At 39.5% G+C, this 22,177-nt stretch overlaps 1 pseudogene; it reads left to right on the top strand.

The window, feature by feature from the left end:
• The first annotated feature begins 14,766 nt into the window (after positions 1-14,766).
• Positions 14,767-21,439, top strand: LOC126956167 (tigger transposable element-derived protein 1-like; annotated as a pseudogene).
• Positions 21,440-22,177: the final 738 nt, after the last annotated feature.

A 22,177-nucleotide genomic window follows, 5' to 3' on the forward strand; every position in this document is an offset into this window, starting at 1 on the left:
TGGGAAAACTAGATATTCATATGCAAAATAATGGAAACTGGACACCTATCTATTGCCTTATCCAAAAATAAAATCAAAATGGATTGAAGACTTAAATCTAAGACCTCAAATTTTGAAACTACTACAAGAAAACATGGGGGGAAATCTCCAGGACATTAATCTGGGCAAAAATTTATTGAGCATTATGCAACAAGCACAGGCAACCAAAGCAAACATGGACAAATGGGATCACATCAAGTTAAAAAGCTTCTGCAGAGCAAAGGATACAATTAGCAAAGTAAACAGATAACCCACAGAATAGGAGAAAATATTTGCAAACTACCCATCTGACAAGGGATTAATATCCAGAATATATAAGGAGCTCAAACAACTCTATGGAAAAAATCTAATAATCCAATTAAAAATTGGCAAAAGATCTGAATAGAAATTTCTCTAAAGAAGACATACAAATTGTAAACAGGTATTTAAAAAGGTATTCAACATTATTGATCATCAGAGAAATGCAAATCAAAACTATAATGAGATATCATGTCACCCCAGTTAAAATGGCTTTTATCCAATAGACAGGCAATAACAAATGCTGGTGAGGATGTAGAGAAAAGGGAACCCTTGTACACTGTAGATGTGAATGTAAATTAGTACAAACACTATGGAGAACAATTTGGAGGTTCCTCAAAAAACTAAAAATTGATCTACCATATGATCCAGCAATACCACAGCTGGGTATATGCCCAAAAGAAAGAAAATCAGTGTATCAAAGAGATATCTGCACTCCTACATTTGTTGCAGCATTGTTTACAATAGCTAAGATTTGGAAGCAACCTAACTGTCCATAAACAGATGAATGGATAAAGAAAATGTGGTACATATACACAATGGAGTACTATTCAGCCAGAAAAAGGATGAGATCCAGTCATTTGCAACAACATGGATGGAGATCATTATGTTAAGTGAAATAAGCCAGGAACAGAAAGACAAACAACACATGTTCTCACTTATTTGTGGGATTTAAAAATTAAAACAATTGAACTCATGGAGATAGAGAGTAGAAGGATGGTTACCAGAGGCTGAAAAGGGTAGTGGGAGGCTGGGGGATACTGGGTACCAAAAATTCGTTAGAAAGAATGAGACCTACTATTTGATAGCACAACAGGGTGACTAAAGTCAATAATAACTTACTTGTACATTTTTAAATAACTTAAAGCATGTAATTGTATTGTTTGTAACTCAAAGGATAAATGCTTAAGGGGATGGATACCCCATTCTCCATGATGTGCTTATTTCACGTTGAATGCCTGTATCAAAACATCTCATGTGTCCATAAATATATACTCCTACTATGTACTCACAAAAATTAAATTTTTTAAAAAATGAATCAAAGATATAAATGTAAGCCCCAAAACTATAAAACTACCAGAAGAAAACAGGAAAAACACTTCAGGACATTGGTCTGGGCAAAGATTTTATGAATAAGACCTCAAAAGCATGGCAATAAAAGCAAAAATAAACAAATGGGATTATATCAAACCAGAAAGCTTCTGCACAACAACAGGAACAATCAACAGAGTGAAAAGACAACCTAAATGGGATAAATTGTGTGCAAACTATGCATCCAACAGATGACTAATATCCAGAATATACAAGGAGCTCAAACTCAACAAAAACAACAAAAATCTGATTTTAAAATGGGCAAATTATCTGAGTAGACATTTCTCAAAAGAAGACATACAAATGGCCAACGAAAATATATAAAAGTGCTCAATATCACTAATCATCAGGGAAATGCAAGTGAAAACTGCAATGAGGGATTATCTCACCCCAGTTAAGATGGCTATAGTCAAAAAGACAAAAAAATAACAAGTGCTGGTGAAGATACAAGGAAAAGAGAACTCTTATACACTGTTGGTGGGAATGTAAATTAGTATAGCCATAGGGAGGAAAGTATAGAGGTCCCTTTAAAAAAAACTACAAATAGAGCTACTTACTGTATAATCTAACAATCCCACTATTGGGCATTTAGCCAAAGGAAGGGAAATCAGAATATTGAAGAGACTTCTGCACCCCTATGTTTACTGCAGCACTATTCACAGTAGGCAAGATATGGACTCAACCTAGGTGTCCAACAACAGATGATACAGAAAATGTGGTATATATACACATGGAATATTATTCAGCCACAAAAAGAAAAGAGTGAAATCCTGTCATTTACAGCAACGTAGATAGAGCTGGAAGACATTAAGTGAAATAAGCCAGGAAAGGAAAGAAACATCGCATGTCCTCACTCATATGTGGAAGCTGAAAACGTTGATCTCATAGAAGTAAAAAGTAGACCAGAGGATACCAGAGGCTGGGAAAGGGAAGGGGAAAGGGACAGTGTGTTTCTTTTTTAAAGGATACAAAATTTACATCTAGATAGCAGAATAAATTCTAAAGTTCTATAACACTGCAGAATGACTGTAGTTAACCTTAATGTATTACATGCTTTCAAATAGCTGGAAGGAGGAATGTTCCCAACACAAAGAAGTGACAAATGTTTGTGATTGTGGATATGCTAATTACCCTAATCTGATCACTACACATTATATGTACTGAAACAGCACTAGGTACTCCATAAATATGAACAGTTTTTACATGTCAATTAAAAATAAAAAATCTTCTACACAAATATCAGTGTTTTGTCTATAATTTATTTTATAAATGTGCTTCCCAATTGCTGTTTTGTTCGTGACGTTTTACGACACCAAACATTTCTAATCTTTATGTATTTAAATCTACTGTTCTTGTTCTTTGTTTTCTGCCTTACATAGTCTTTTCTCTTCCTCACCTCAAGTTATATAATATTTATATAATTTTACCTTTTCTCACGGTTTCATATTTATATGCTTAATTCTTAAACAGTTAAGAATTTATTTTGGAGTAAGTCATGGGATAGGAAAGCTAACTTAATTGTTTCCCGGGTGATTAGTCAGTCACTGAAAAGTCATTCACAGGACTGTCTACCTTTTCCTCTGATTTGAAATGGAAACTTTGTTACATACTAACTTTTAAATACATATGTAAGGTCTATTTATAGACTTTTAAAGTTTTCCTACTTTTTTCTTTTTGTGTATCCACCAGTAAAAATATTTAAACCATGTTGACATTATAAATGTGTTCTGACATCTGGTGATAATAGATACCCCATGATTCTTATTTTAACATTTGTTATTACTGTTCTCATCGTTTATTCTCCCAGATAAACTGGGGGATCATTTTTCGGTTACAAAAATATGTTTGAATTTTGATTGGAACTGTGTAATAAATTTTTTAATTAATTGTGGAAGAATTGCTATCTCTCCAATAGTGATACTCACCATCCAGAAATAGTACCCCATTTGTCTCAGCTGCTCTCAAATGTCTGCAGCTTCCCTTATAAAAATATGGCCTTTGTGAGGTTTTCTCTCCCCATTTATTTTATATTTTAGATGGCTATTGCAATGGATAAGGAAACTGTTGATTTGGCCATTTTACTGAATTCTCTTTTTAATTTTACATAGTTATCCATTGATTTTTTTTTTATTTTTTCCAGGTGGCCAACTACATAACCCATAAATAATGATAATTTTGTACCTTCTTTTCCAGTATTTGACCTCACGTATTTTTTCATATCTAATTGTTTTTTATAATTTCCAGAATAATGTTGAATAATAATGGTTAGCTTTCTTGCTTCTTTTTAAGTTTTCATAGGAATAATAAGAGCTAATTTTTTTTTTTTTTTTTTTTTTTTTTTTAGTTGAGATACGGTTTCACTGTGTTGGCCAGGTTGATCTCAAACTTCTGACCTCAAGTGATTCTCCCGCCTTGGCCTCCCAGAGTGCTGGGATTACAGGCGTGAGCCACTGTGCCTGGCCTGATAATAGCTAATATTCTTTAGGGGTTTATGTGAGGCACTGTTCTGAGCAACTTAGTGACTCGCCTATTTAATCCACCCAACAGCTCTTTGAGGTAGGTACTATTAATATTCCCATTTTACAGAAAGAGAAACTGAGACACAGAAATGCTGAGTAACTTGCCCAAGGTCATACTGTAAGTAACTGACAGAGCCAAGATTTCAATCAAGGCATTCTGATGAGTAGGTTGGTGATGATGATCCGATAACTCTCTCTAGCCATGGATTGAATCCTTAGCAGCACCTTTAGTTCTCATACTGCTAATGCCAGCCTGCAGAGAACAGCCACCACTGGGCTCCCCAGTGCCAGTGAGGATGATGAGATTCCAAAAGAGCTAAAGCCAGACAGCAACACTTAACCACCAGCAGCAAGGGTGGGGCATTACTACCATAATGGGCAGCAAGGTCACAATGGAAGTTGGGGCAGCTATGGTGTTCCCAAGACAAGATAGATGGTCAACCAACAAGTGTACTGCTTGAGACATAAGATCACAAGAGGTTAAAAGTGGATGAGCAGAAAGTTGACATGAGCTCCCCAGTGGAAAGTCATGAGGACTCACCCAGTTTCCAGACCTGAGCCAATTCTCAGACCTAGAACTGACCAATTGAAGGAGTGCCTGAGTGCCCTTGTGGAGAACTCTGTAGCATCACAGCAGGTGTCCTCAGTCATGATTCTACGAGTCCTTCCCAAAACAACAGAGTCATTTACCTGAGTAATCGCACACTGGAGCAAGAATATCCGCATGATTTTTCAAGGGCTCTTGGATACAGGACCTAAGTTGACACTGACTTGGGGACCCAAAACACAAGCAGGGCATCCCTGTTATAGAGAGGACATTGGAGGTCAGGTGATAAGTGGAGTCTGTCTTATTATACACTCCACGTGTTTGTAGACCCACCCTGTGATCATTTCTCTAGTACTTGAGTACATAATCTGGACCAATATGGACTGGTAGAAATTTGTATTGGTTGCCTGATCTCTGGAATAAAAGCCCTGTAATAGTTTTTAAGCTATTGTCTCTCGGCTTCAACCCACCCCTACCTCTTCCGCCTCCCACACACACACTTCTATGTTCTGCTTTGTGATGCTGGGACTGGGGCTCTGCAAGCCACATTTCTGCTTTGCCAGCTGGCTCTACATTCAGCTCTTCCAATACGGGAAACTTGAGGAATAAAAAGACGTGTGCTTCGTGTTCCTGTCGCAGCACCTCAGTCTCACTGCTCCCCTTGGCATTCGCAGTCACAGCATGCATTCAGTTTGCAAGATTTCCAACACTGGCAGGACCAGTCTCACCGTGGTCCCCAGAAACACCAGCACAGCTGACCAGGACCTTTTCCTCAGAGTTCTGGGTCACAGCCCCAGGGGATGCCTCCTCTGAGTTCAGAGTCATCAACATAAGCTGAGTAGTGGACCCCTTTCAGAGGTCTGAGATTCAGCTCCTCTGCAAGCTTTTACCTATCAATAATTCCAATTTCTTCCCTTGTTCCCCCGGGTGTAAGAGTGGTAGCTGAGATATCTTAGTGTTCTCTCTTTGCCTTTCCAGTTTTTTAATAACTACTTAATAATTCCTTACATTAAGTCTTTTCTGTTAAAATAACATGTGTGGTGTCTCTTGACTGAGATATTATAGGAAAAGCCTGGTGAAAACCTTGAAATTGCCCCCCTGTGCCCTGACAAGAAAATGAGAAGCAATGCTCCATCACAGGAAGAATGGCAGAGATTGGGGCTACCCTTAAAGACACGAAGGAGGCTAGGATGGTGGTCCCATCGTATCCCCATTTAGTGCACCAGTCTGTCTTCTAGAAAAAGCCAGTTGAGTCATGCATTTTACGGTGGAATATCATGACCAAGTATTAACCCCAACCACAACTGCTGTTTCAGATGCAGTATTTTTACTACAACAGATCAACATGGTCTCTGGTACTTGGTGTAACACTATTAAATTGGAGAATGCATTCTCTTCAATCCCTACTAGAAAGGAGCATCAAAAGCAATTTGCTGTCACTTAGAACAGACAGATACATACATTCACTGTCATGCCCTCATGGTTAGATTACAATAAAGCTTAACAGGATTGGGATCATCAGGATATTCTGTAGGCAATCTCAAGGTTTCACTGTGCTGGCAACATCATTTAATCGTGCCTAGGGGACAGGAAGTGGTAAGCATTCTGGTCAGATACATCTGGATCAGAGAGTGGAAGAGGAAGCTTACACACAATCAAGGGTTTTGCTGTGGCCAGTGAAGCTTTCAGGGGCCCTGTGGTTTGAGACATGCCAGGTCACTCCTCCAAGGGACGAACAAATTTGTGCACTTTGTACCTCCTACCACTAAGAAAGTGGTACAATGCCCAATGGACCTCTTCAAATTTTGGAGACCACATCCACCACACTTGTGAATACTGCTCCAACTCATTTAGTAGTGAGTCAGAAGCCTTCTAGTTTTGAGTGGGTGTTATGGGCCAAATGCGTCCCTACAAAATGTATCCATCAAAACCCTAACCTCCAGTACCTCAGAATGCGAGTATATTTGGAGATAGGGCCTTTAAGAGATGAATTAATTAAAATAATGTCATTAAAATGGGTTCTAATCCAATCTGACTAGTGTTCTTATAAGAAGAGGAAACCTGGACACACGAGGAAGTGCCAAGAAGCTCGCGCACAGAGGAAAGGCCCTCAGAGGGCACAGCAAGAAGGCGGGCCATCTGCAAGCCAGGGAGAGGCCTCCAAAGAGACCAGACCTGCTGACACCTGGACCTGAGACTGTCCAGCCTCCGGAACTGGACAGGTTTTTGTTGTTTAAGCCACCCAATGTGTGGTATTTTGTATGGCACCCCAAGCAAACTAATACAGTAGGCCTGGAGCAAGTGAGGGCACTGGAACTGGTCCAGATTGTGGCACAAGCAACTCTAGAGTTTAGCTCTGTGACCCAGAAGATTCCATGCTGCTAGACTCTCTAGAACTTTCGACAAGTCGCAACAGGAGAACCACAATAAGAGCCCCAGAGGTCTAGAGCAAGCCCATGCCACCCACAAAAGGCAGCTCTTCATTCAGAAAGCAGCTCCTGAGTGCTGCTGTGGCCATGAAGTGACTGAGTACCTGAGCTTGGGACGTCAAGTGACTGTGCAACCAGTACTGCCTTCTATGACATGGATACTATCAGACCTGCCAGGACATAGGATTGCACAGAGAAAAAAAAATAAGAAAAAAATCCATCCTCATCTGGGACTTAGACCTCTCAGAGACAAAGGTCTGAGTTATTCCACAAGGTAAGCAATCTAAACCAATAGAAATGCTGGCCAAGGGGGAGGAGGGTCTAAAAAGGGTAGAATAGAAGAGAGTTGATCAATGAACATCATGGGAAAGACTGCAGCAGTAGACAGTGAGAACCTGGCCCACTAATGCTCAAGTTGTCTTTTTTTTTTTTTTTTAAATGTTTCTTTGTGACCTTGAAGAAGCAGTGATAGGATAGAGTAAGCCTAACACAGGACACAGGTGGATCTGAGTGGAACAAGGTCTTGACTGTAGTTGACCCTGTCAGTGCCCCACCCAGATCCCCTCACCCTTAACACTTCAGAGCACACCAACCTTCTACCTGTCGGCACCTAGATTCATTTTCCTGGGGGTTTCCTCTGACCTACAGAGCCACTCTGCTTCCATGCACAGCAGGCCAGATGTGCCAGGGAAATTACACCATGGCCCCAGGAGCAACCTTTGATTAATAACTGATGGAAACTGGAGTATAAATATCCCAGTTCCCTCACTTCCTAGGTGGGATAACTCCAAGGCCTATGTTTTAGATTACCACTCAGTGTTCCTCAGAGAGATTAAACTCTGGTTACCATAGCAGTAACTTGTTTTGTAAGAACCATTATTTGCTGCCCTCTCCCCCAGGGTCATTTCTTCCCTACCACACCTGTTGTGATCCTTCCTCCATCCTCCACCCCCCAAAAAAGTGATTGGCTTTACTGTCTCAATGTCTGCTGCTGGGAAAACCCAAACCAAGGTAAGACACTACTCCTACAAAAATATAGACCATCTCTCTCTCTCTCTCTCTCCCAAGTCTCACTCCCACCACCCAGACTGGAGTGCAGTGATGTGATCTCAGCTCCCTGCAGCCCAGGCTCAGGCGATCCTCCTACCTCAGGCCCCAAGTAGCTGGGACTACAGGCATGCGCCACCACACCCAGCTAATTTTTTTGTATTTTAGTCTCCCCATGCTGGGAGACCTTAACCTTGCCCAGGCTGGTCTCAAACTCCTGGACTCCAGGGATCCATCCACCTTGGCCTCCCAAATTGCTGGGATTACAGGTGTGAGCCATCATGCGTGGCCCAAAATATAAACAATCTCTAATCAACAACACACTCCTAATTCCGTCCCACTGTTGTCTGGGATTGCTCCCTCTTATACATGCAGAAAAATGAGGTAATGGGCTGTGGAAGTGATGGGAAAAGAGTACTTGGCCACTTGAAGGGTAAACACCTGCAAAATAAGGCGGCTACACTATATTCTGATGGACACAAACCTTGGGTCTCTGCCTAAGGAAGTAAAGAACAGAGAAGGTCTAGACTCTACATTTTTCATGTGTCACTCTTGTGTGACCTAAAACCTGGGTGTGCCATAAGACATTCCTTAAATCTCCTCCATTTGTCTCTCATATGATGAGCAGAGATTCCTTCAAAAATCTGGCATGTGTCATCCATTTTTACTCTTTTTAAGGCATCATTTCCATATTTTCTCTGTCTTCATTTTCTGTGCTGTTGTAGATATTTTAATGAAAGTTGAATGAGATTGCATGGTGGAGGATGCTGGCCATATGATATTTCGATCTGAACAACTGCAGTATTCCTTCTCATGAAGTGGTGAAATGATAAAATGGAAGATGGAGTTGCAGAGGTTCATGAAGACCTTCGTCCTGGAATAAGGCATTCTTTCCAAAGAAAGCCACAGTAGAGATGTACTGTCAACAAGAATAAGCTACATTGTGTAAAGTACTGGAAATTCAAGTCCTCATTAGCATGGTTCCTCAATGATTCCTAAGAAAATTATTCATGAGCTTGGGGAGACATAGAAAAAGAGATTAAAAATAGAGTGAGTACACACGTGAGAGAGAGAGAAGAAAAAGATAATGGCGGGGTCTCCATTTCAAAGAGGATGTAAGTCATATTTATTTCCCCAGAGACCTAATAAACTGGTCATTCAATAATGCTTGGAATACTTTGAGAAGAATTAAGAAACAATTTCATTTTATAGTCAGCATTCCCAACTATTTCATTCCGCAAGTGACATGTTAACAGCCAATCACAATTTTGCAGTAAATTCTGGAAGAGTAGAGGTTATTTTCATTTTGGACTGGGTCATGATTTGAGTGATTTTTCATTGGTTAAGTTCCATTATTATCTGGGTGACACCTCTTGTAATAATAACCTTGCTTTGCTCCACATCTTGTCATATTTATCTTTCCTGACCAGCTGCCATTCACACTCTGACCTGTGATAGTAGCTAGTCTGCCCTGACCTTTGCAGCTGCAAAGCTCAAAGGGGCTAATGAGCTACCAGTTCATACCTATCCTAATTAGCTATCTTTAACAACTGTAGGAAAGAGTCAGTTCTTTGTGATCTTTCTAGTACAAAGATTGAAATAAAGTTAAACTAAACTGGAAGCAAAAAAAATTCACCTTGGAAAATCCAAGGAGCTTCTCAGTCAAACTGAAATCCCATTTTAGCACTTCCAAAGTCTCCCAGTGTGACTCCCAGCTCTTACTCTGGGGCTGATGATATTGGTTTAAAGATTCAAGCACATATTCAGTGTGCTATACTTAAAAGTACTAGGAAGTGAGGATCATGAGACCGTATAAATGAGCCATGGCTAGCAAATAAGATGCATTACACATTTTAATATAAAACATTTGAGTCACTCAGATACCTAATTTCCCTGAATCCTCCATTTAATACTCTCTAGGGATGTGCTTGAAATTACATCACATCTTATTCAGTAACAAAAATCCCATAAAATAGTGTTTATTTGACTTTAACACGCATTAAGATTACCTAGAGAGGGAATCTCAAGCCCAGCCTGAGATTCTTTTTCTGATGGCAGGCGTGGGACCTGAGAATCTGCATTTAAAATAAATATGGACCAAGCTTATCCCGAATTCTGGCTTTCAGAGTTCCAATGAGAGGATCAGGAAAAATAACTAATGGGTACTAGGCTTAATAACTGGATGATGAAATAATTGGTAAAACAGACCCCCAAGACACAAGTTTACCTATGTAACAAACCTGTACTTGTACCCCTGAACTTAAAATAAAAGTTAAAAAATATACGTATATTTACAAGCGGAATTTTTTAATTGACACATAATACTCGTGCATGCTTATGGGATACATGTGATACTTTGTTACATGCATGGAACTGCAATGATCAAGTCACGGTATTTAAGGTATCCATCACCACAACCATTAATTATTTGTATGTGTTGGGAACATATTGAGTCCTCTCTTCTAGCTATTTTGAAATACATAATACATTATCATTAACTATGGTCACACTACTCTGCTATCGAACATTAGAACTTACTCCTTCTATCTATCTATCTATCTATCTATCTATCTATCTATCTATTTATATGTTTGTACCTATTAACCAACTTCTCTTCATCTCCCCACCACATACACATACTCTTCCCATACAAGCCAGATTTTGATTGTAGAATTTTTCTAGTCAGTCTGATTTTCTGAGTGGTGAAGTGGAAGGCACTTTGGACTCAGAATAATGGACTTGTATTCAACTCTGGTATTCCTACTGTGGAATGCACTAATATATATAGTCTTATTTGGTGAAAGATGAAAAACATGACAATAAAAAAGTTCCAATGTCTAAAAGTTGAAACTGAGAACTGTGATAAGACACAAAGCTTCATCGTGATTTAATATCATTATCGAAAGGTCACAGAAATGCAAATAGAGCATCTGAGATGAATGAGATGAGATGAATGAGACAGGTTAATCCAGCCCATAGGCCTATGGCTGTTGAAGCTTTGATCACATTCTTCAACTGGCCCTTTTATATCCAAACTGCTTTCAATGTAAAAATTATCCCGAGGACTAAAAAGGCCAACTAACTCATTGAGCACCTAATTTGCCTAGCACTGTTCTAGTTATCACTGGAAAGTCAAAAGTAGAGGAAGATACTGTCCCTGTCCTCAAGAAAATAAAAGAGATTACATCATCCCCATGAAATCAGAAAACAACGATGAAATGCTAAATTGGCTTCTGACCTTAAGAAGAAAGAGATCCATGCAGGTTGCAGTGTCTGGAGAAGGCTTCATAGCGGGAGGTGGGAGTTACACTGAAATTTGACTTGGAAATATTTGAATTGAATTGGGATAAAGAAGAAAGCAGAATATTATGTGAATTATGTGATATCGGAATGAACACAGATGTCAGAAGTCTAAGTCAAATGCATCAGATTTCACAAGCTTCTTAGGTGTCTACGTAGGCCTCAGGTCTCATTTAGCTTTAGAAGTGAAAATCTAATTGGACGTGGAAAATGTACCAAAATTACAACCTACAGAGTGATTTTTGGAGGAAAAAACAAGTAGACAGTGGGAATGAGGACTGAACTGGGATAGCCTCGAGTTCCATGCCTGGATCTACTGTTGCCTGCTGCACTGCATTGAATAATACATTTAACTTCTCTATGCCCTGGCCTCCCTTCTCCCTTCTCCTCCAAGATGGGGCCAATATTGGTTACCTCATAAGGAGTTCTGAGTAAATGAGAGGCACCTGCAAATATCTGAGAACTAGCCGGGCATGGTGGCTTACACCTGTAATCCCAGCACTTTTGGAGGCCAAGGCAGGTGGATCACCTGAGGTCAGGAGTTTGACACCAGCCTGGCCAACATGGTGAAACCCCATCTCCAATAAAAAGACAAAAAATTAGCCAGGCATTGTGGTAGGCGCTTGTAATCCCAGCTACTCAGGAGGCTGAGGTAGGGGCATTGCTTGAACCCACGAGGTGGAGGTTGCAGTGAGCTGAGATCTTGCCATTGCACTCCAGTCTGGGCAACAAGAGTGAAACTCCATCTCAAAAAAAAAAAAAAAAAAAAAAAAAAAAAAGCTGAGAACTAACACATAGAAAGTTTGAGAATCTACAAAAGTAAACAGTGAGAGTAACAAGTTACCAGAGGGAACTGCTCCCTAGCCTGTGCAGAGCTGCTGCAGCTGCAGAGCCTGAGGCAGCCTACAGGCTGGAATAAGAGGAGAAAACCAAGGACCCCACTCCCTGAAATGAGCTACCTGAGAGAGAGAGCCAAGCCCCAGTTATGAGCAGGAGAATACAAAAACAGTACTTTGTCAACATCTTATGAACAGGCCTCAAGACAACCTTATCGTTAAACTGAGAGGAGACCAAGTATGTTTGATTGTCAGTGGTTAAAAGGGGCTTTAGAGTTTCCTGCTACCTTCCAACTCCCCATGAAAAGATCTTTTCTCCTCCGTTTACGCACAGGACTTTCACATGTCATTTCCATCAATGCAGATCAAACTTTCTCACCACCCCCACCATCCTCTTCACAAATCAGCCTGAGCCACAGTAACTCACAGGCTCATGGCTTCTCATTTCCCAGTCTAGCAGTCAAAGAAAACTATTTTTAAAGTCCCAAATCTTTATAATCAGCTGAACTATTACCGGATACAAACTGTCATTTGAAGCAAAATATCGTTAAAAAACAGAAACAAAACATATATACCTTGTGCTATTGGGTTAATGTATGCTTCTGAGTTCAAAAAAGCTGCTGTGGTTTTATCTCCCTTCCACATCTAATTTTAGCCTGTTTCCTGCCCTTTGATTTACTTGGCCAACAACTCCCAGAGTTAATTGGCTGGGAGGCTGAGATGCCAGAGACTTAAGTAGCTGTTGCCCACAGCTCTTCTGCGGGGGCAAGCACACAGTCTTAGGTGATGGATCAGTCCCTCCAGTGGGCAGGGAGGTGCAGCTCAGGGCTTCTTTTCACAAGGGTCATAAAGGCTAGGTGGGGAATGGCAGTGTCCGGCTGAGGGAGGGAGCTGCCACACTGCCTGATCACTCACGTGGCAGCAGTGGAGAGGAGATCGGCAGCACCTTTGGCCACAGAGGTGTGCTTCTGTCACAAACAGTAAGGCAAGGAGGCTCTGAGGACTGAATTCAGCCTCTTTTTCACTGTGGAGGCTGTTTCTTGGTGAAGTGTGGACCTGCTTCTACACTAAAATGAATATTTGGACAGGGGCTCATTTTTGCTACATACTCACCTGGTTTAAAATGAACCAGGCCCTAAGCCGTGTGTGATAATCAGCAGTTCACAGAGAAATTCACAAATGACTCTTAGCAAAATCAAATTAGCTCAGCATACACAATACGTAAGGCTAGAAACATCTACGCAGATAAATCTCAGTCTAAAAATAAAGCTAGTTCTTTTTAAACAAGGTAATAGGGGCGAATTATTTTGGTTTTCTAAGTAATGATCTTTTAAAGAGCAACATCTTTAGCTGTGTGCTGGAATATAATGGACTTAACCCGAGCGGGCCTGCTGACTCATCCAGGCCAGGCAGATAGAAGACCAGCGAATGAAGCTCACAATTCCGCTTTACAGGAATCAAGTTCTGATTTACAGAAAAATTCAATTGTGATTTCATCACAAAGCAAAACATAATTAAAGGATTCTTATTATCTATCTGCATGCATAGAGCTGAGCTCAGTGCCAAGCCAGCAGTGTTTTTTCTTTGGATGTAGCTTTTGGCAGGGCTCATGCCATTATAGCACCTTCATTTTAGAATTCAACAGGGTGATTCAATTTTTCATTAATTATGGGACAGTTGCTATTTATCATGACAGGGAGCCAGTATCCAAACCTTCATTTTTCAAATAAGAAACCGAAAACCCAATCAAGTTCAATGACATGGCCAAAGTTATATACAAAGAATAACTCTCTGGAAACACTAGTCTTTCAGTTTCTCAAACTCCTCTATGTCTGAAATGTTCTTTGTGCCCTCCTTCCCCACCTCCTACCCGCAAGTACCTTTTCACCCCGTTAACTCACTCATTCTTCAGATCGCAATGTAAACATCGCTTTCCTTATTATACGCTTTCATACAGTTGTGTACCTATTTTTCATAGTACTTACCATAATTTGAAACAATATGTTTGTTTTTGTTTATTCAATTAACATCCATCTCCCTGACTGACTATAAACTCTACTCGGGCTGGGACTGGATCTGTTCTTGTCCGTCACTGCATCTCAAACGCCCAGCACTGCACCAGGCTCATAATAGTCTCACACTGAGTATGCGTTGAATGAATGGACGGATTTGTTTCCTGCGTAGCATACAATTTTGCATGGCAGACCTACACATTTAAAGGCTATTGTAGTACTAACCAAAAAGTTATGCATGGTTTTCTAACTGATGCAAAAGTGAAAATAATGATTTCAAAGATAAAAGCCAGTGTGGCCTCTCTCATCAACACCTACTGACTGCTTGCCACTTTGTCACCCCTGCCATGAAAGAATCCTTTGTTAAAGGGAAAAGATGACTCTTTCTCCCAACGTGAGCACATGGTGTTTACACACATATAATAACACTGTTAATACCAAGCCATAAAAGTTAATTAGCTAAGTTTCCAGTTTTCAGTGGTATCTACAGTCCTAATCCTTAGTCACGGAGCAGCTGAGCTGAACCAGGAAGCGCCAGAATCCCCCAGGTGCATCTCTAAGATTGCATTGTGCCTCAAGAATACTAAGTGTGCCCTCACATTGCAGTTTTCAATTACTTCAATATCCAAAGATCTCTAATAACCGTACATGTCAGGCAAGTAAACAAGGTCTCTGAAGAACATTCCTATGAAGAATTTGCAATGCAGGAGCAATGGGAAAAGCACATATTAAGCTTCTACCTCACCCTTTCTTTGATGCAGACTTTCCCATGCCAAATTCAACATTGGTAAACAAATGAAATTTGCCTTAGGTCCTCTCTTACTTCTTTCAGCAGCTGTCCCTACCCTCTTACCTTTGGAGATTCTCTGTATGTTCTGTTCCTCACCCAGCTCAGTGCTCAGCCCCCAACCCCATGGTTCAGAATCCCCTGCCCACTCCACTCACCCTCCCACCTAGTCTCCTGCCACCAGCCACTAACAAAGGCTTGCTCTCTCCATCAATGTCCATGTGTATTTTAATTAGAAGCAGTATCACCCCCAAAGAGTGATTTTGCTAATGGTGAGACATCAGGCACCAGTTTTGAGATGTAATATATCCCAAAATTAGAGTAAACTGTGACCTAATCTTCTTACACATAAGACAATTTCATCCATTAGTCTCAGAGAAAATTCTTTCTGGCATAACAAATAACCCAAGCCACTGGGATTACATCATTGTTTTGTTTCTGCAATTCCCAAGACTCTTTTTACAGCTGTAGGTACCCTGGGAGGACCTACCAAAACAACAACAACAACAACAACAGAAATCCTGCCTGGGTCCTCAGCAACTCCCTCCGTTCCCCCTAATGCCAATGTTCATCAGCTCAAACTATTCAACAGCAAAGTGGGGCTTTGTGTTTTTATCATCTTAATATACCTCTGAGCTGAAAGGCTACAACACAACACAACAAACTTAGCTAATAGTTCAGTATGCGACTAGAATTAGCAACCAGCATTTTGCTCTTTGAAAAAATAGAAGTCGTTGCTATTACTTTGCCTTGGTGTGATTCTTAATCTGCTTCTGACATCTTTGAAGGTGAAGTCCATTTCAGACAGCAGGGAACAGGGTTCACACAGATTAGATAAAAATCTCCTCTCTGAGCCTGCCAGTGGTAGCTGGACAGACAGTCTTAAATGTCTCAATGAAAGGGGCTTCAAGAGAGCCCCTCGCCCTACCGCCTCCTCACTGTCAGCTCCCAGTCCAGATCCACATCTGCGGCAACCCCCTAGCTGGTGCCCTGCCACCAAGCTAAGAACTCTCCCATCGATGCCCTCTAATGACTAGCACGATCTGTCTAAATGTAAAGCCAAACACACCCAGCAAAGGGGCCAGCACATTAGAATGTCTGAGTAAATGTCTATTCATCGGTTGAGTGAAAATGTGCGTGGATAAAATCCTGGACCAAACACCCAGAGCTTTCTTAATGTGGGGAGAAATTTAGTCTCATTTTTCACATCTGTTGAACTGGTCCAGGCAAAAGGGGTGACATTTTGAATTAGATGTTCATAACAACTGCATCATGTTTTAATTACCAAAATAGTATGCAAAATAGTACCCTCCAGTACAAGGTGAGGTTCAGAGAAGGTATGTCGGCTGGAGCAGTGTTAGACATCAAATAGGCAATGCATTCTTATGATTCAAACATATTTTTAAAAAATCAAAAATATCTACAGTCAAAAGTCTTCTCACTACTGTCTTCTATCCAACTGCTTTTCACTATTCAAGTAACTCCTATTCTTATTTTCCTATGAATTCCTAGAGTTTCTTTATAAGTATGTCAAGAATATGTATTATCCCCCCACCACGGTTTTAAAGTAGCATATTATCTATACAGTTCTGCACATTCTTTTTCATGGTTGCATAAAATTTTGTTGTGTAAATATACTACGATTAACCAGTCTCTATTATAAACTTTTGTGTCGCTTCCAATCTTTTATTATTTCAAATGATGCTACAATGAATAAGCATGTACAAAATTCTTTCTGTACCTATGCAAGTGTATCTGAAGGATGAATTCACAGAAGTGGAATTCTCTGTCCTTTTTTAAGCTACAATCTTAACTACTTGCTTTTAGTGGGCATAAAAACATTTCTGGGTCAAGATCACTTCATCAAAACAACCATATCAATGTTGATACAAGGAAGGAAACCCATTTTAACAGCATTGGCCAGTGTTGAAAAAAATGTTGGTTAACTTTCAAAGACTACCAGCCCCTTTCTTAAATGTTGTGGACGTTTATTGGGTTTTGGCCACCCAGAATTAAAACCCTTAAAAATGGCCTGGATACCAAACTTTAAATATTGCATCTCCTGTTTACAATTCTCAGAGGCAGAGATGACCTTAGGCAAAAATCTACACTTAATCACAGCAAGCGCTTAATGGTTCCTTTGCATAGTCAAGAGACTTGGCAGAAGCCAGATAGGAGAGTGATTTTAAAAAGAAGGATGATTTAAGTGGGTTCACATGTATTAGAACTACAAAGAAAAGTGAGGGAATGCTGAATTCAACTTTCACTACAGTGGTGTCATCTTATAGGAGGTGTGGTGAGGGAGCCAGGAGCTTCAAAGGCACTGGTAATATTTTATTTTTTAAGTTGGGTGGTTGGGAACATGGGTGTTAATCTTATTAATATCATTTATGCCATCTATACACTACATAATATGTATATGTGTATATTCATAACTTTTAAGAATATAAATGTAGTCAATAATTCTAAAAAGAAAAATAATGAGAAGTAACGACTTACTAGATGTGATATATAACTTTAAAATATTGCGATAATGATATAGGAAGAGAGACAGAAAAACGGAACATAAAGCATCAAGATTGCAGAAATTAACCCAAAAAATGAATTATCATGTGATAGAGATGGCATTTACAATCAGTAAGAAAAATATAGACTATTCAATGATATGTTGGAGACAGGCTAGAAATATGAAAAATATAAATGAATCCCTAACTCATTCTTATGTCAAAATAAATTCTAGATGAATACAGACTTAAATGCAAAAAAATGAAACTACTAAAAAAATTAAAACCATGAAATCATAGCAATTTTAAAATAAAATTTAGCTAACTGTATATATAAAAATTGGAGTGAAAGAGGTTTTTATAAGCCAGACACAAAAGCAGAAGACTATAAAAAACATCTTCTTTGGGAGGCCGAGGCGGGCAGATCACCTGAGTCAGGAGTTCAAGACCAGCCTGACCAATATGGAGAAACCCCATCTCTACTAAAAATACAAAATTAGCCTGGTGTGGTGGCGCATGCCTGTAATCCCAGCTACTCGGGAGGCTGAGGTAGGAGAATTGCTTGAACCTGGAAGGCAGAGGTTGCAAGTAAGCCACACCATTGCACTCCAGCCTGGGCAACAAGAGTGAAATTCCGTCTCAAACAAACAAAAAATCTTGATTATATTTGATTATATGATTGACTGAACAACCTAAAAATTAAATATTCTGTGTGGCAGGCTGAATAATTGCCTCTCAAAGATATCCATGTATGTGAATATTACCTCATACAGAAAAGGGATTTTCTATGTCCTTTAAGTTAAGAATCTTCAGGTGGGGAAGTAGCCGAATTGTCCAGGTGGGCCCTAAACGTAATCACAAGAGTCTTTATAAGAGGGAGGCAAGAAGGTTAAAGGACTCAGAAGGAAATGTGGAGACAGATGCATAAAGTGTTGTAAGGAAGGGGTACAGGACAAAAAACGCCACGGCAACCTTTAGAAGCTAGAAAAGACAGGGAGACGCTCTCCCAGAGACTCCAGGAGGACTAGCCCTGCCAACACCTTGACCTTAGCCCAGTAAAACTGGACTTCTGGCCTCCAGAATGGTGAGAGAATAAAATTATGTTACTTAAAGCCACAGGCTTGTGATACTTTGTTATAGTAACAATAGGAAACTGACACATTCTGTATTTCAAAAACTAACACAAATATTTTAACAAAATGACAATACGTTGATAGCCCTAATATGTAAATAGTTTTCTAAAAATCAATTAGAAAACCATTTCGATATTAGTAGAAATACAGGAGAAACTGACAGGCAGTATAACAAAAGAAAAAATAGCAATTGGCCAACATACAGGTAAAAAAAGTAAACTTTATTAATAATCAAACATATAAAGAACAAATATTTTTCACTTTCCAGATTGGCAAAAAAGAAAAAGTTTGCTAATACTCTGTATTGAGAAGTGAGTTGGAAAAAGGGCAGTTTTGCATACTATGGATGGGAGTATGAACTCATAATGTCTCTGAATGACAATTTTTCAAAATGGTTCCAAATTTCAAGCAGGTTCACACCTTAATTTACATACTCTACTTTTATGAATTTACCCAAAGTTGCAATTCCAAAAATTGTGTAAAGAAATACATATGGAATTATTCATTTAGCATTATTTGTAGTGGTGAAAAATCATGAACCACCTAAATGTTTATAAATAGGAGATTCACCAAATAAGTTACTGTACATCTGTATAATAGAATAATGCTGTTACTAAAAATATTATTGACACAAAAAATCATGCAGGCACATCTCCTTTAATTGGGCTTTGCTTTATTGTGCTTTGCAGATATTGCAATTTTTAGAAATTGAAGGTTTGTGGCAACAGTGGGTCAAGCAAATTGATTGGTGCCATTTATCCATAGCATATACTCACTTCATGTCACATTTTCATAATTCTCACAGAATTTCAAACTTTTTCCTTACTCTTATATCTGGTATGGTTATCTGTGACCAGTGATCTTTGATGTTACTATTGCCGTTGTGTTGGGATGCCAAGAACCACGCTCATATAAGACAGCAAAGCTAATTGATAAATGGGTGTTCTGACTGCTCCATCAACCAGCGATTCCCCTACTTTTCTCCTTCTCCTTGGGCCTCCTATTCCCAAGGAGATACCAATATTGGGATTAGGCCGATTAATAACCCTACAATAGCCTCTAAGTGTTCAAGTGAAAGGAAGAGTCACGTGTCTCTCACTTCAAATCAAAAGCTAGAAATGATTAAGCTTTGCGAGGAAGGTATGTTGAAACCCAAGACAGGCGGAAAGTGAGGTCTCTTGTGCCAGTTAGCCACAGTGTGAATGCAAAGAAAAAGTTCTTGAAGGAAATTAAAAGTGCCACTCCAGTGAACACACAAATGATAGGAAAGCCAAAGAGCCTGATTGCTGATGTGGAGACAGTTTGAGTGGTCTGGATAAAAGATCAAACCAGCCACAGCATTCCCTTAAGCCAAAACCTAATCCAGAGCAAGGGGAAGAAGCTGCAGAAGAAAAATTGGAAGCTAGCAGAGGTTAGTTCATGAGGTTTAAAGAAAGAGGCCATCTTTATAACATAAAAATGCATGGTGAAGTGCCAAATACTGACGTAGAAGCTGTGGCAAGTTGTCCAGAAGATCTGGCTAAGACCATTGATGAAGGTGGCTACGCTAAACAACAGATTTTCAATGCGGATGAAACAGCCTTAGGGTGGAAGAAGGTGAGATCCAGGACTTTCATAGCTAGGGAGGAGATGTCAATGTCTGGCTTCAAAGCTTCAAAGGACAGGCTGACACTCTGGTTGGGAGCTAAGGCAGCTTGTGACTTTAAGTTGAAGCCAATGCTCATTTACTATTCTGAAAATCCCAGGACACTTAAGAATTATGCAAAAACTACTCAGCCTGTGCTGTATACATGGAACAACAAAACCTGGATGACAGCACATCTGTTTATAGCATGGTTTACTGAATGTTTTAAGCCCAATTTTGAAATCTGAGAAAAAAGATTCCTTTCAAAATAGTACTACTCACTGACAAAGCACCTGCTCACCTAAGAGCTCTGGCATGGATGTACAAGATTAATGTTGTTTTCATGACTGCTAACAAAATATCCATTCTTCAGATCAAGGAGTAATTTTGGCTTTGAAGTCTTATTTAAGAAATACATTTTATAATGCTATAGCTCCCATAGATAGTGATTCCTCTGATGGATCTGGGCAAAGTAAATTGAAAACCATCTGTAAAGCATTCCCCATTCTAGATGCCATTAAGAACATTTGTGATTTGCAGAGGGAGGTCAAAAATCAACATGAATAAGCCATTACAATGGTCTATGCCTGTAATCACAGCTACTCAGGAGGCTGAGGTAGGAAGATTGCCCAAAAGACTATAATTATGCTTATGAATAGTCACTACACTCCAGCCTGGGCAACATAGTGAGATCCTGTCTCTAGAAAAAAAAAATTAAGAGGAGTTTGGAAGAAGTTGATTCCTACTCTCATGGATGATTGTGAGAGGTTCGAGACTTCAGTGGAGGAAGTGACTGCAGATGTGGTGGAATAGCAAGATGACAAGCATTAAAAGTGGATCTTGAAGATATGACCAAATTGCTACAATCTCATGATCAAACTAACCAACAAAGATTCTTATGGATGAGAAAAGAAAGTGATTTCTTGACATGGAATCTACTCCTGATGAAGATGCTATGAACATTGTTGAAATGACAACTAAGGATTTAGAATATTTTGTAAACCTAGTTGATGAAGAAGCAGCAGGGTTTGAGAGGATTGACTCCAATTTTGAAAGAAGTTCTACTGTGGGTAAAACGCTATCAAACAGCATCACATGCTACAGAGAAATCTTTCATGAAAGGAAGAGTCCATCGATGCAGCAAACTTTATTATTGTTTTATTTTTTAAAATTGCCACAGCCACTCCAGCCTTCAGCAACCACCACCATGATCAATCAGCAAACATCAACATTGAGGCAAGACCCTCCACCAACAAAGATGCCAATTCACTAATGGCTCAGATGATCATTAGCATTTTTAGCAATAAAGTATTTTTAATTAAGGTATGTACATTGTCTTTTAGACATAATACTATTGCACACTAGACTACATTGTGGTATTAACATAATTTTTATATGCACTTGGAAACAATCTGATGTGACTTGCTTTATTGCAGTAGTCATTTTATTGCAATGGTCTGAAACAAACTCACATTATCCCAGAGGCATGTCTGTATACTGAAAAGGTATACAAAATGGTATATATGTTGTCATCCCATTTATGTAAACGATATGTGAAATTCTGTATTATAAATTGTGTTAGGTTTGATTATTATTTCAGTTCTTCACTTCTCCTTTGCCACGTGACCTTGTAGTGCACTGGAGTGGGGAGAGTGCATTTCCCATCACCATTAATCTTCAGCTTGACCATTTGATTTGTTTTGGCCAAGGGAATGTAGACAAAAGTGACAATGTGTCAGTTCTAAGCCAAGCCCTTAAGAGGCATTACATGGTTCTGCTCACACACTTTCGTTTCTGTTATTGCCACAAGAAAAATATGTCCTGGGAAACTGCTGATTTAAGAGGAATGTAAAAACAAGTGAAGCAGAATGAAACCAACCCAAATCTTGAACCAAGCCAAATTAACCCACAATCTAAGAAAAGGCACTCAAGCCAAATCATAGACCCACGCACAAGAAAAACAAACCTGTGTTATAAACCATTGAATGTTAGTTGGTATATTATGAAGCAT

The sequence above is a fragment of the Macaca thibetana genome, chromosome 6, assembly GCF_024542745.1.
Source record: "Macaca thibetana thibetana isolate TM-01 chromosome 6, ASM2454274v1, whole genome shotgun sequence".
NCBI lineage: Eukaryota > Metazoa > Chordata > Mammalia > Primates > Cercopithecidae > Macaca > Macaca thibetana.